Below are 13,725 nucleotides of genomic sequence, written 5' to 3' on the forward strand. Positions count from 1 at the left end.
TCTATAGCTCTAAACAGACTAAACACCCAATAGCTCCCACTCCTTTTTACTTACAAAACCTCTCACAGTTTTCAGAAAATACTGAAAGGGGAACTTCAAAGGCATGACAAGATAGATGTGGGAGCTAGAAAACAGAGATGGACGCTCCTTCATGATGGGAAACAAAAGTCTGCTCTAACCCCCTGTGTGATGCAAGCTTAGCTGTCAGGGTGGCACAGAGCTATTCTGGTGGAGTAAAGAGCTAACACTGTCAGGTGTTTGCTTCTTCTTGTCTCCTCCTCCTCTTCCTCCTCCTCCTCCTCCTCCTCCTCCTCCTCCACATTTGCATATGCAAATTCCACAGCAAGAAGACCAGCCAGGCAATTCTACCCAGGGCAGAAGTGTCCCTGTAATCAATCAGCTCCTTGGAGGTACAGAGTTCCCCGACCTCCAGTTCCGCTTGCTCACTCTAACATGGGGTGATGTTCAGAAGCAGGAGATGCTAAGTGATTCCAAAGCCTGTGAAGGAAGCCACAGCTAGAAAAATAAATAGTTCCTTAAGGCACCCTTCTGAAACTTTGAGAGTTTTGATGTTTTTCTTAAATGATAACAATTTTATTCCCAAAATGTGTTAGTTATTCTATCACAAAGGAGAACTCAAGTCAGACTTCATGGGGTCCGAGTCTCTGATACTAATGGATATTGAAAAAAAAATGTGGGGAAATTGGAAAAAAAATACTTCTAGCCTCACCAAAACTAAGTTCCTATGTGCAATGGCAAAGGAAGACAGTGGGAAAATAATTACTGGGGGAAAACAAATGAAATTTCTAAAACACCCCCCTGTATCTTAAAGTACAGTGACATATTCTCCCCTTATGAGCAGACCACAGGAAACAGAAGAAAGCAAAATTCATTTTACATGAACTTTCCATTTCTGCCAGCAGAGGCTAAGCCACTGACATGCACATCTTGCCCCAAATTCACTAAGCCAAACAGAGAGACCAGGCACACAGCAAGGTTTCTGTGGGAACTGTGGGGCATGCAGAAGACAGTCTGTTAGAAAAGAGACCAAAGGTACGGATCTATTTACACAAGGAACACAGCAATGGGGTGCACTTACTGAATGCTGAGCCTGATCAGGGAAGCCGTAAGTCCCACTTTCATGAGGTCTTTGAGCAGTTTCCTAAAGAAGAGAAGAGGAGGAGACATGAGAAAGGGAATCCACATGCTTATGCTGTGTTTGCATGCCATTTCTGTTAACCTACGCATGCCACTCCAGGTATACTAGCACTAGTTGCTTCTAAAACAGATCCTGACTGTTTTAGACAATAGGACAATATGAAAGCAAAGACTAAGTTTCTTCAATGTGTGCATTCAATCTTTTCATCCTCCTGCATGTAAGGTGTGACTATTTTGTCAGGAGAGGCCACTGGGCTCAGAGTGTGAGTGGATATAGTACATAAAGACTGGAACTGATCACCAAATCTGAAGGCATTCTCTGCTCTGCTTCTCTCTAACATTGTGATTGCTGGGTTCCACAAAGTCATAGGGAGTTGATATTCAGGACTAATATTATTATAGATTTCATGAATGGAGCTAAATTCAGTGAAGCAAGTCCTAAATTTCCTTTTAACTCTGAACCTGTAGTACTCTATGGCAACCAACTGCATGATAGTCAGAGGCGTAGGAGTGATGACATAGGAGTGTAACTCCCTTCCTTAATGTGCATGAGGTCCTGGGTATTAGCTCCAGCACTACAAAATAATACAGTAAAATAAACTAAAACAAAAATCATAGGATGCAGACATGAAAAAGTGGTAACTTACAATTAAAAATGGCTAGGATTCACTAAATAGACTCAGAATCTTTTCAGGGTACCATACAGTAGGTTGACTATGACCTGCTTCTTCCTTGGAGAAAAAAAAAACAGAAATAACAGAAGCAGAACTGGTTTTCAGGGTTCTGGGATCTCAATTCAGGGATTATTCAATTACTAGGAAACAGTGTCATAATTTGCATGAAGACTCAGCAATTCACAGGTTTCAGACTTAATTTTAAACATTATTTGCAGACACATTAAGAAAGATACCATTTCCTATATGTGCTTCTATACATGTGATGGAAACAGGTATAGAAAATGTTCCAATTTGGTGAGTCCATGAGAGTTGATAAACTAATGATCAAGATCATTAAATAGTTTCAAATTGTTGGGAAGAAAGGAGAAATGTAGAGATACCTGAGAATATACAGAGCTCTGAAGTAATAAAGGGTGGGAGTCCTCCTTTTACTTTATGTTTCTATTTAGGTAACATCTTTTAGCCAGCGTAAAATCTCATGAACCAATGAACAAATGTCCATTTACCCATTCATCCACCCATTCACCCATCTATCCACCCACTCATCTACTCACTTATCCATCCATCCATGTACTATTCTTCCATCTGTCTGTTTTCCATGCATCTATCCATATACCTCTGCACCTCAACAAACATGAATCTATCCAAGCTTCCATCCATGCATGCATCTATCTGTCCACCCACCCACTCATATTTACCCTCCCTTCCATTTGTTTATACCTATTCATCTATCTAACCACCCACTCATTCACTCTTCCATCCACTTACAAGATCTCCATATGCCTAACTGCTCATTGCCCCATTCAACCATGTATCTATCTTTCCATACATATTCACTCACTCAACCACATACCCACCCACCAATCCATTCATCTACCCAACACACCAACCCATCCACCCACCCACCCACACATCCTTTCCATCTATTCATACCATCTGACCACCCAGACATCATGTATTTATCCATCCGTCCACCATATATATATATATATATAGATAGATAGATAGATAGATAGATAGATAGATATAGATATAGATATAGATATAGATATAGATAGATATAGATATAGATATAGATATAGATATAGATATATAGATATATAGATATATAGATATAGATATATATAGATATAGATATATATCCCTCACTCTTCTGTCTATCTACCATGTATCCATCCACTCACTCACTCACCCATGTACCCACTCATATATGTACATATTTGTACATTTTCTACTCACACACTACCTATGCATCCATGTATCTATTCATTCCTGCATCCCTCTGTCCAACCACCCATTCTTCTTCACACTCACACCCAATCATTTACAAAGATCCTACTGTTTACCCAACTTCCAGCCACTCTGCCCCTGCCCACTGCCACTCTGCCCCTGCCCACTGCCACTCAGCAGTTAAGAACATTTATTGCTCTTGCAGAAGTCCCTGGCTCAGTTTCTAGAACACATGGAGTGGCTTATATCACCCCTAACTTGAGTTTAATAGTATGTAATGCCCTCCCCTGACCTCTGTGAATACCAGACAAGCACACAGTCTACATACATACATGTAGGCAAAACATTCATACACTTAAAATAAAATAACTAAATCTAAAAAAAAATAAAAATAAAAGAAAGTAACTTGGCAGGAAGTTGAAATCTGGAAGGGTAACTAGATGAACAATATCCTGGAAGAACAGTTGAGACAGTTCAGGAATAAACAGCCAACTTACAGGATTCTTTGAGCTAAGTAGGAAGACAGTCTAATTTCTAGGAAGAGAGTTACCTTAAACCCTTTGTATCTTCCAGCTCTGTATGCAAATTCATATGCATCTGCCTACTTATTAAAAGCAATTGTCTCCTGTAGTCAGTCTCAAGCTTCCCTTATGTTCCCACCTTCCAGTCTTTTCCTCTGCAGTGTACTTATTCACCATAACACCAAGCTATGCCCAACTACCAAAAAGATAGAAGGCTCCCTTCCTCTTCTGGCCCTTTGATCAGGTCCTTCTCTCTTTCTGAGCTTCCTCCATCTGGTCAAATGTGAACTCATTCTTCATTGGCCACCCGAGTGCTCTCTGGAGATTTCATTGGCCCTTTATACTTATTAAATCTTTGGGGGGTCACTGTGGCTGCTTACATGTTCCTTTATCAGAACATGATTGCATAATCCTTCTAACCCTTTGTGGACTTGAACCACTTATAGCTAGAGAACTGAGGCAGGGTTTAATTGCACACCATAGCTTTGTCATCTGGCCTAGTGCCCAGGCACTTACCAGCTGTTCACCATATTGTATAGTCTAAGTAGCAATTCCTCACTGACCCAAAGTATTACTGTGTCACGGAAGGAAAATGACCTCCATTCCAGGAAAAGGTTTTCTCTGAGTATCCTATTGTGTTCTAGTGTGTGGTACCCAGGTAATAGCAATTAATTTTATGTCTACATATGCCTGCTGCCCACACCTCACCATCAGTTTTCAAACTCAACCTGAAGTTGAAATTAATCTTACTTCCTTCTTTTCACTAATGATAACGTGTCAGATCCTCTAGGTAGGCACTATATAAAAACACAGGCAGAGACTATTGTTATGAGATGACACTAGAAATGGTCATTTACTTGGACACAGACAGCACAAAGAGACAGATGCTCTCCACAATTCTGGTGGAAAGATACAGTGTGTGTGTGTGTGTGTGTGTGTGTGTGTGTGTGTGAGATGCAGATGTGGGTATTTGTGCATGCATGTGGAGGCCAGATGTAAGCCTCAGGTATCATTCCTCAGCTGCCCTCCACTTGGTTTTTTGACACAGGTTCTCTTCATTGGCCTGGAGCTGGCCAATTTGGCTATGTTGGCTGTCCAGGGAGCCCTGGGGATTCACCTGCTTGCACCTCACCTGTGCTGAGATTACAAACACCTGCCACCATGCCCAAATTTCTATGTGTGTTACAATGACATAGTTCAAGTCCTCAGGCTTGCACAAAACACATGTTCCCCATTCACTATTTCCATCGCACAGCTTTTTTAACTAATGATTTTTGCACACTCCATAAAAAGCAATGGACATCCAGGGAGAACCTTAAGCCTCAGAGGAACTGGCTGGATTTTCATCCTATTGAGACTGCATCGGGGATGACAAGCTAATGTGAAGAAACCTTGAAACACTCACCAGGCATACTGGAGGTGAATGAACATTCATGCATTAGCCACTCCCCCTCTGCACTCCATCCAAATGTGAAGACAAAGCAGAGGTGTGATTATTTCCAAGACACTGGTATTGGTGACCCAGCTGCCAGTAGGTACTTTAATGTCTAAACAGGGCTGGTTCCTGTAATGTTTTATGCTTCCATAGACTCTGCTACCCACTGCCTCTTGGATGCAGAGGTGCTATTTCCTCCCATCTCCAGGCTTGCACTCCTAGTCCTGTGCAGTGCAGCCTGGCAAGTCTCACAAAACACAAAGACATTACTAGATCATTTGGACCTTTTATCCATCACTTCTTGATTTATTTCACATTATTTTATGGCATGGATTATTATTGCAGAATATAGTCCTGGACTCCAGCCTTATTTATTTAAGAGGACTTGCATGTCTGTGCATCCATTAATTCTGAAAGGGACTTCGCCTGCCACAAGGAGGTCACACGTGCCTTGACGTTGACCTAGAGAGCTGGTCACACCTAATCAGCTCTCACATGTCACTACCTCCTTATGGAAACACCCTGCACAGTGGCCTCAAGAGCCCATTATCTTTCCTTCACAGTACATTGCAAGCTTTCATTTTACATTTAATTTTAAAAGCATGCCTGTCCACCACCCTGCAAGCTGAATGATGGCCAGGGCAGCATGGTTTCTGTACATAATCTGAGTTCTTGCTCTGATGAGAATGTCAAAGATATGAGGGGCATTTGCCCAAGGAAGGAAAGTCAGGAACAGAAAGAAACTGAGGAAGGGAAGAGGGAAAGATGGGCTCAGTCACCTGAGACAGTCTCTTTGTGTGAGTGTGTACGTGTGTGTGTGTGTGTGTGTGTGTGTGTGTGTGTGTGTGTGTGTGTAGGTAGGTAGGTAGGTAGGTACAGTGTGTGTGAAGGTACATGTGCAGACAAGGGGTTAATCTAGAGTGTTGTTTCTCAGAACACTGTCTACCTTGGTGTTTGTTTGTTTATTTGGAGTCAGGGTCTCTCACTGATCTGCAAAATACTAGTTCAACCACGCAGGCTAACCAACACACCCCGGGGATTTTCCTGCATCTACTTCTCCAGTATTGAGATTGCAAGTGAGCACCCCCACAGCTGCTATTTGACATAGGTTCTGGGGAGCAAACCCAGGTCTCCATGCTTACAGTTTACTGAGTCTCCTCAGCCCTGAGATGGCTTAGCTTAATTATCAACTTGATCAGATTGAGAAACCACAAGGCACTCCTGCCCATGCCTGTGACACAGGCAATAATGAAATCACAAAAGCTCTGACCTAATGAATGGGTTAGTCCTTGATAAATTCAGAATCTGGTGGCATAATTTCAATTTCGAAGTGTTAAAAGGTAGGAGGTAGGATCCAGTTGTGAAGAAGATAATGAGTTTGTCCTGGTGGTCAAATCTTGCCTGGCCTCACCCTGTATGCCTTTTTCCTTTACTTCTTATATTTAAGGGCAAAGTTTTACTACCAAGCACTATTACCACCACCATACTCCACTATACCTCATCTCACAGTGGGCCCAGAGCTACCACACACTACCACCCCCACCATACCACACCTCGCAGTGGGCCCACAGTCTGTACAGGTGATACCTCTATTCTATTGTTTTGCTCAGGCTTTGGTCACTGTGACTCAATTTGTCTTGTGTCACCATAACCAAAAAACTTGAAAGAAACAACTCAAAGGGGAAAGGCTTAATTTGGGCTCAAGTTCCTCAAGTGTGTCATGTCCTTCTTGGTAGAGAAAGGCATGACAGACAAGCTCAGGCCATATGAGGAAGTGTCAGGCTGTCTAGCTTAGTCAAGATTGTAACTGATGCCGACATCTTGACTCTGTTACTCAGGATTGAGCCAAGCAGATTCTGTTACTAGAATCTGGCCAAAGCAAGGCTCATTTTTTCTCCCAGGAATTTGGACAGTATGTGTAATTTTATTCAACTTCTACAATAGATAACTCAAAAATCATGAGACTACTGTTCTCTGTCATTTGTGCAAAGAGGAAAAGAAGAATCAGATGGACTCAGAGCCATGAGTAGAAGTAAAAAGAGGAGAGTGAGGAGCACAGGAGCAGGCCTGTCTTACTGTCCCATCAATATCCCCACTCTCAGGGATTAGAACCACCCACCTCTGGTGCTGCCACTTCCTTCAGTGCCATAGAGACATGGCATTGCATACATGACCAAATATTTGGGGGCAGCCAGAAACTGCACCAGATTCTCTATCTACTCAGTATTCAGGTAAATTAATAGGGCTTGAGCACAGCAATGATGTGCTAGGTGCTCCCTCTCCATGCTTCACAGCAGCTCCTGTTTACACATGGGTGTGTGTGGTGATATTTTATTTGTGCTTTAATAAATGAAGTTTGCCTGGAGATCAGAGGAGATACCAAGCCATTTTAAGTAAACAAAGAAGTCAGGCTGTGGTAGCACATGCCCTTAATCCTATCACTTAGCAGGCAGGATCTCTGTATGTTCAAGGCCACACTAGGGAACATAGCCAAGTGTGGTGACACACGCCTTTAATCCCAGTACCAAACATAAAGATCTGGAGGCCTGTACAAATAGGAAGTGACAGAGCTATCCAGGAAGAGGACGTGCTGTAGCTAGACAGAGAGCAAATCAGATGGCAGAACAGCAAGGCATATAAGCCTGGGTAGACAGGAAGTTGCTCTCTTTGGAAGCTGCAGAGTTGGTGAGGTGAGGTTAGCTTGAGGTTTGTCCTATTCCTCTGATCTTTCTGTCAGGCTTTAACCCAAATTTCTGACTCTGTGTTTTTTATTTATTAAGACCATTTAGAAATGTGTCTATAGGTGTTTACAAGTGAACTGTTTGGAATGCACCAGAAGCTGCATCAACAGGTGCATGGGGTCAGGAAGTATTCCTGCTAACGATTTATGATGGGCATCTGGTGATGGCAGAGCCTGAATTCTGAGATCAGCACTGATCAGATCTTGGAAGGAAGAAGGGTACTTCAGCATCCTTCAGGTGGTACCAGGCAGCCTTAGAGTGATGCTGAGCAGGCTTGGAATGGAACTGAGACAAGGAAAGTTGATGAGTCCCAGACACATAACAGGAAGCTGCCTCCCAGTGACACCAACATAATGTGACTGTCTGGTCTGCTGAAGCTGGCTGTGCATAAGATCTAGTGTGACCTGGCTTCTCTACGGTCAGAGCACCCTGAAATTTAGACTCGGAACCAAAGTGTCCTTTTCCTGTGGATTATTGTCTAAAGGATGCATGGACAAAGAAGCCCCTCCCACCTCTGCAGCCAAGCAGTGCACAGAACCAGGACAGCACTAGTCAGGAGCTGACTTCTTCCAATCAGCTCTCACGGCTTTCCCATAACCCCACACATATGTGTGGTCTCTGGACTGAGAGTGCCCCCAGGAGTTGTTCTCTGATGTTTATTTGCTGAAGCTAAGAACAAAACCCAAAAACCAACTGTTCTAAACAAAACCAGAATGCCCACACTGTCTCATATCACCTTGACTTCACAATCTCCTGTCACTGGTCCTGCCCTGTGTCCCTCTGTCTGGTGGGTATTGCAGTTGAATTTTGCATATTCAGGGAACTCTTGATGACCCCCCAAGTACATGAGAGCCACATCTTCCTTACTTGTAGAAACCAGCAAGCAACTCAAGGTTCTGTCTTTCACAGACATCCAGCTCCGTGTCTGTCTCCTTATGAATCAGAAGCCCTTGGATGTAGATGTGGAGCTGACTCAGCAAAGTGCTTGGAAGTTCTGAGTTCGATTGCAGAACTCATGGAAAGCTGGATACAATGGTGCTCACTTGTAATCTCAGTGCTGGGAAGAATGAGACACAGAGATCTCTGGGACTCACTAGCCAATCAGCCTTGCCTACTTGATAAGTTATAGGATAGTAAGGACTCGTCTAAAAATAACCCTAAAAGCTGTATGACTACAGAAGAAAAATATCCAATATTAACCTCTGTCAGGCACACACACGTGAAAAGTGAGAGATCCTGCCTCAAAAAAACCAAAGCAGAGGGGACACTTGAACACAGCACCCAAAGTTGACCTCAGATCTCTACATGCATAAACACACTTGTCAATACACACTTGCACATAAACAAACACACATGTGATTACAAATACACACAGAGAAGTGTGTGCACACATGTGTCTCAGGTTGTTTTATAGAACTCATGAGTGACATCACTGCAAGGTATTAGACAGATTTGTCTTCAAAACTCCCCCATGCACTGATCCTTGAGCAAGCTGCATGGCATCTCTGAGCCTCGGTTTCGCTCATGTAAGAGTCAACACAAGGATTCCACAACATGATTACCTGCTGCTGCTGCTGCTGCTGCTGCTAATTATGTGTTCATCAAGCTTAAATCTGAATACAGTCAAGAGCTATGTCCTTCAAGTCCTTCCAGTAAACCAGGTGTGTGTGTGTGTGTGTGTGTGTGTGTGTGTGTTCATACATGAGTAATTGTATATGCATGCATGTGGAGGCCAAAAGTGAACTTTGGAAGTCGTACTCTAGTACTTTCTATCTTGCCTTTTGAGATTGAGCCTCTCACACTGACCTGAGGCTCACAAATTCAGCCAGTGAACCCCAGGGATCCTCCTTCTCCTTGCCTCTCCAGCACTGTCATGACAAATGTACATCACCATACCTGGATTTTTGGTGTGGGTTTCTGAGGATCCAGCTCAGGTCACTGCGCCTGCATGACAAGAACCTTACAAATGGAGTCACTCTCAAATCAGAAAATAAAGTTTTAATGTGACAAGTCTGTGTTAAGGGCCAACACAACACCTGGCGGGTACTAGGTGCTCATAAAAGATTTCTGAAAATAGAAAGTCCAGGGGAGACCTTTCTTACTGGTGTAATACATGGTAGCTGTTAGCTCAATGTGGATTTGACTTGTCATTCTGTTCCAATGCAATGTGTCAATTAGTCTGTGTGGTGCATTTAATACAGTGGTGATCACTCAGTGGGCGTGTAGAACTGTCTCTAGAGGCTCAGTATAAAGGTTGCCCCACTTTACTTTCTAAGGAAGCAAACTTCCGCTCAAAGCTCCAGGGACCCCAAGAGCCTGGCAACATTACACCCTTATGCACCCCACTCTGAGCCTCACGTTGGTGTGTTTATTTTTCTGTCTTGGCCTTACAGGAGATTTCCACTGTTTGGGCTGTAGGGTATGTCCTGATTAAAAAGAATCCTCCCAATTACAGTTTGGCATGAGACTCCTGTCACACACTCTGCCACCAGCCTCATCTTCCCTGTCAGCAATAAGCATTTGCAGTGCCTAACTGTAAATGAAAACCCAAGGGTGAGTTTCGGTCCCCAGCTCCTGGGCCATGCCAGCTCTATTAATTTGCACTGTCTGTCAAAAGGATGTGGTTGTGTGCATACTCCAAAGATTTCCTCGACCGGATTCGAGGCCAGAGAGAACTAAGGTATGAAAGCCATCTCCGAGAAACTGCATTTGAACCCACATGAGATGACAGGGTTCACAGAAGACAGCAGACCCTTTTTTGTCAGCTCCAAACTTGAGCAAGTCCCACTATGGAAAGGGAGCGGAACTCCAGGGAAATTTCAAGGCATCTTAATATTATTTTTCTATCAAGCACATAAGACAGAACCCTGATTCAAAGGAAATCACCAAAATACTTTGAAAAGAAATACACACACAACCTTTGATTATTTCAGTCTCTGTAAAATTAAATCTTCCTGGAGTTGGGGGAGGAGCATGAGGTACGTGGTTTAGACTAGGAAGTAAGTGTAGGATGTTTCCTTTAATCAGAGAGGTGTCATGGCTTAGCTCTGGTGATGCATGGAAATGCTCACCTAGTGGAAGAGTGTAGCTGGGAGAAGGCTAAGCAGAGGTGACCCAGGAACAAAGATGACAAAACCCCTGATGTGTCTCTGTGCCTCGTGTCTGTTTGTTATTTGCTTATTTCATGTATGTGCATACATTTTCATCTGTGCATTTACACATATGTGAGCAAGTGCCTTTGCAAACAAGAGAGAGCATGTGAGGGCTGGAGACTGACATCAGGCTCCTTCCTCAATCCCTTCATCTTTTTTTCTTTCTCTTTTTTTTTTCTTTTTGTGCAGGGACCCACACTGAATCTCATGCTTGCTGACTGGACTAGACTGTTTGGCCAGTGAGCCCTAGTGTTCCCCCATCCCTGCTCCTCAGCACTGAGATTGCAGACACACACCACCTTCCTGGCTTTTATCTGGTGTTGGGGCTTGAACTCAGGTCCTTGTGCCTCCACAGTGAGCACTTTACTGGCTGAGCTAGCTCTCTAGCTTCCCACATAGCTGTCTGTCTAAGAGTGGTGCTTGTCATCCCATTACTCCAGAGTGCCTGACTAAAGATCCTGCTTTTAGGCTCAAGAGAAATTCTACAGCATCAACTGAAGAAACTGCTTCTCTAGTTGAGTCAGGCTCTGTGAACTTCTATGACTAATGGCATCCATGGAACAAATCTTCAAGGAAAGAAGAAATCAGAGCTAGGTAGAAAGGCTGTTCCAGTCCCTACAACTATGCCCATTGAGTATAAATATAGATCAGGGCAGAAGACTAGAGATTGTGGGTTGCCTCCACCCAACAAGTAGCCCATTGGTTTGTCAATAAAATTATATTGGGACATGGGCTTTCATTATGGCAGTTTCCCTGGTACAACTCTGTAGACCACATGCTCAACAACACCCTCCACATAGCTTTTTGTAAATAGTGTTGGCCAAACACTATGGAGTGTTAGATAGATTCACACACAGGTTCCCAAGAACCTATCAGGTGCATGCAAACTTTTGAAACTTCTACACAAGTCTGTCATCTACAAAGTCATGTTCAGGAAGCATACAATTGAGTTTTTAAAAAAGAAAACTTCTGCCCCTCAACCAAAGAATGGATTTTTTAAAATGTGGTGCATTTACACAAAGGAGTATTACTCAGCTGTTAAAAACAATGACATCACGAAATTTAAAGACAAATGGATGGAACTAGAAGAAATCATCCTGAGTGAGGTAACTCAGAAGGACAAACACAGGAAATGGATATTAGCTGTTAAGTAAAGGATAACCATATTACAAAATCCACAAACCCAGAGAAGCTAAGTAACAAGGAGAAACTCAGGGGAAAACACTTGGATCTCCCCAGGAAGGGAAAATAGAATAGATTTTGTGGGTGGGCTGTGGGCAGGTGGGGATGGGAACAGGAGGGATCAGGTGAGGAAAGTGGGAGAAGAGTACTGGAAGAGATGAATGGAAAAGTGGGGCATTTGGGGGAAGGAAGAAACCAAGTGCAGTGGAAACTCTCAGAAATCTACAAGGGTGACTCTAGCTAAGAATCCTAGCAATAGGAGATACGAGGCCTGAACTGGCCATCTCCTGTTACCAGGCAAGACTTGCAATGGGGGGACTAATACCAACATAGACACATAACTTTCAACCTATAATTTGTCTTGCCTACAAGATGTGCTAGGGTGAAGATGTCTTGGGAGTTGTGGGAATGGCCAACCAATGACTGGTCCAGCCTGAGACCCAAGCGATGAGAAGGAGTCCATCCTTGTCTCTGCCTGGACTGCTAAGACCCAGAGGAGGGATAGCCCAGAGACCTAAGAAAAAACCAAACATAACTGGCAAAGAAAATGTCAATGTAATGATGACTAATGATATTCTGCTATACTCATACATTGATGCCTAACCCAGTTGTCATCATAAAGTCTTCATCCAGCAACTGATGAGAACAGATGCAGAGAGCCACAGCCAAACATTAGGCAAAGCTCTGGGAATCCTGCAGAGGGGGAAGAAGGATTGTAGAGCCAGAGGGCTCAAAGACACCACAAGAAACACACAGAATCAACTAACCTGGACTCACAGGGGCTCATAGAGAATGAACCAAACACCAGAGAGTCTGCATGGACCTAAGCCAGCCCCCCTGGATATATGTTACAGTTGTGTAGCTTGGTCTTCTTGTAGGACTCCTAAGAGTGGGAAGAGGGACTATCTCTGACTTTTTTGCCAGCTTTTGTGACCCTATTCCTCATACTGGGTTGCCTTGTCCAGCCTTAATATGAGATGAGATTCCTCGTTTTACTGCAACTTGATATGCTATTTTTGGTTGATATCCATAGGAGGCCTGCCCCTTTCTGAATAGAAACAGAGGAAGAGTGGATAGGGGAGAGCCTGGGAGGAGAAACTGCAGTTGGGATGTAAAAAATAACAACAACAACAATAATAATAATAATAATAATAATAATAATAATTTAAAAAGAAAACTCTAAAATCTCTTACAATATCTTATGTGCATGTATAGTTTTGTGTTGGGCCCCATTCATGGCTAATCTCAGCCACATGAGACCCAGGGCCCATGAATTGGATATGCCTGGAATAATTATAATGCTGATAGTCTAAAACTGGTCTTAATGGCTCTTATATGTAATCTTAGCACTCAGAGACTGAGGCAGAAGCATTGCCAGGAATTTAAGGCCCATCTAGACTACAAAGTGAGTTATAGGCCAACTTAGACTATAGAGCTAGGGGAAGGATCAAGAGAGACCTCACAGGAGCTGGGGGAAGTCATGGGATATGATCAAAATGCATCATATGCACACATGAAATTCACAAAAAATAGATATGAAATATTTTTAAAAGCCAAAGGTATGAAAAATTATTCTATTTGAATATGCTTATTCAGGTTATTACTAATTTGTTTATATTATTAAATAAA

General features: G+C 43.0%; 1 protein-coding gene across 7 annotated transcripts in view; it reads right to left on the reverse strand.

Annotated features, from left to right (window-relative positions):
• Positions 1–13,725, reverse strand: part of Rbfox1 (RNA binding fox-1 homolog 1) — a 1,681,994-nt gene that overhangs the window by 1,243,575 nt on the left and 424,694 nt on the right. For all 7 annotated transcript variants that reach the window (XM_036197533.1, XM_036197529.1, XM_036197532.1 and 4 more), the window contains one exon: positions 1,100–1,162. The gene's annotated coding sequence lies outside the window, so the exon portion shown is untranslated. Of the gene's footprint in view, positions 1–1,099; positions 1,163–13,725 lie in introns of those variants that run through there.

The sequence above is a fragment of the Onychomys torridus genome, chromosome 8, assembly GCF_903995425.1.
Source record: "Onychomys torridus chromosome 8, mOncTor1.1, whole genome shotgun sequence".
NCBI lineage: Eukaryota > Metazoa > Chordata > Mammalia > Rodentia > Cricetidae > Onychomys > Onychomys torridus.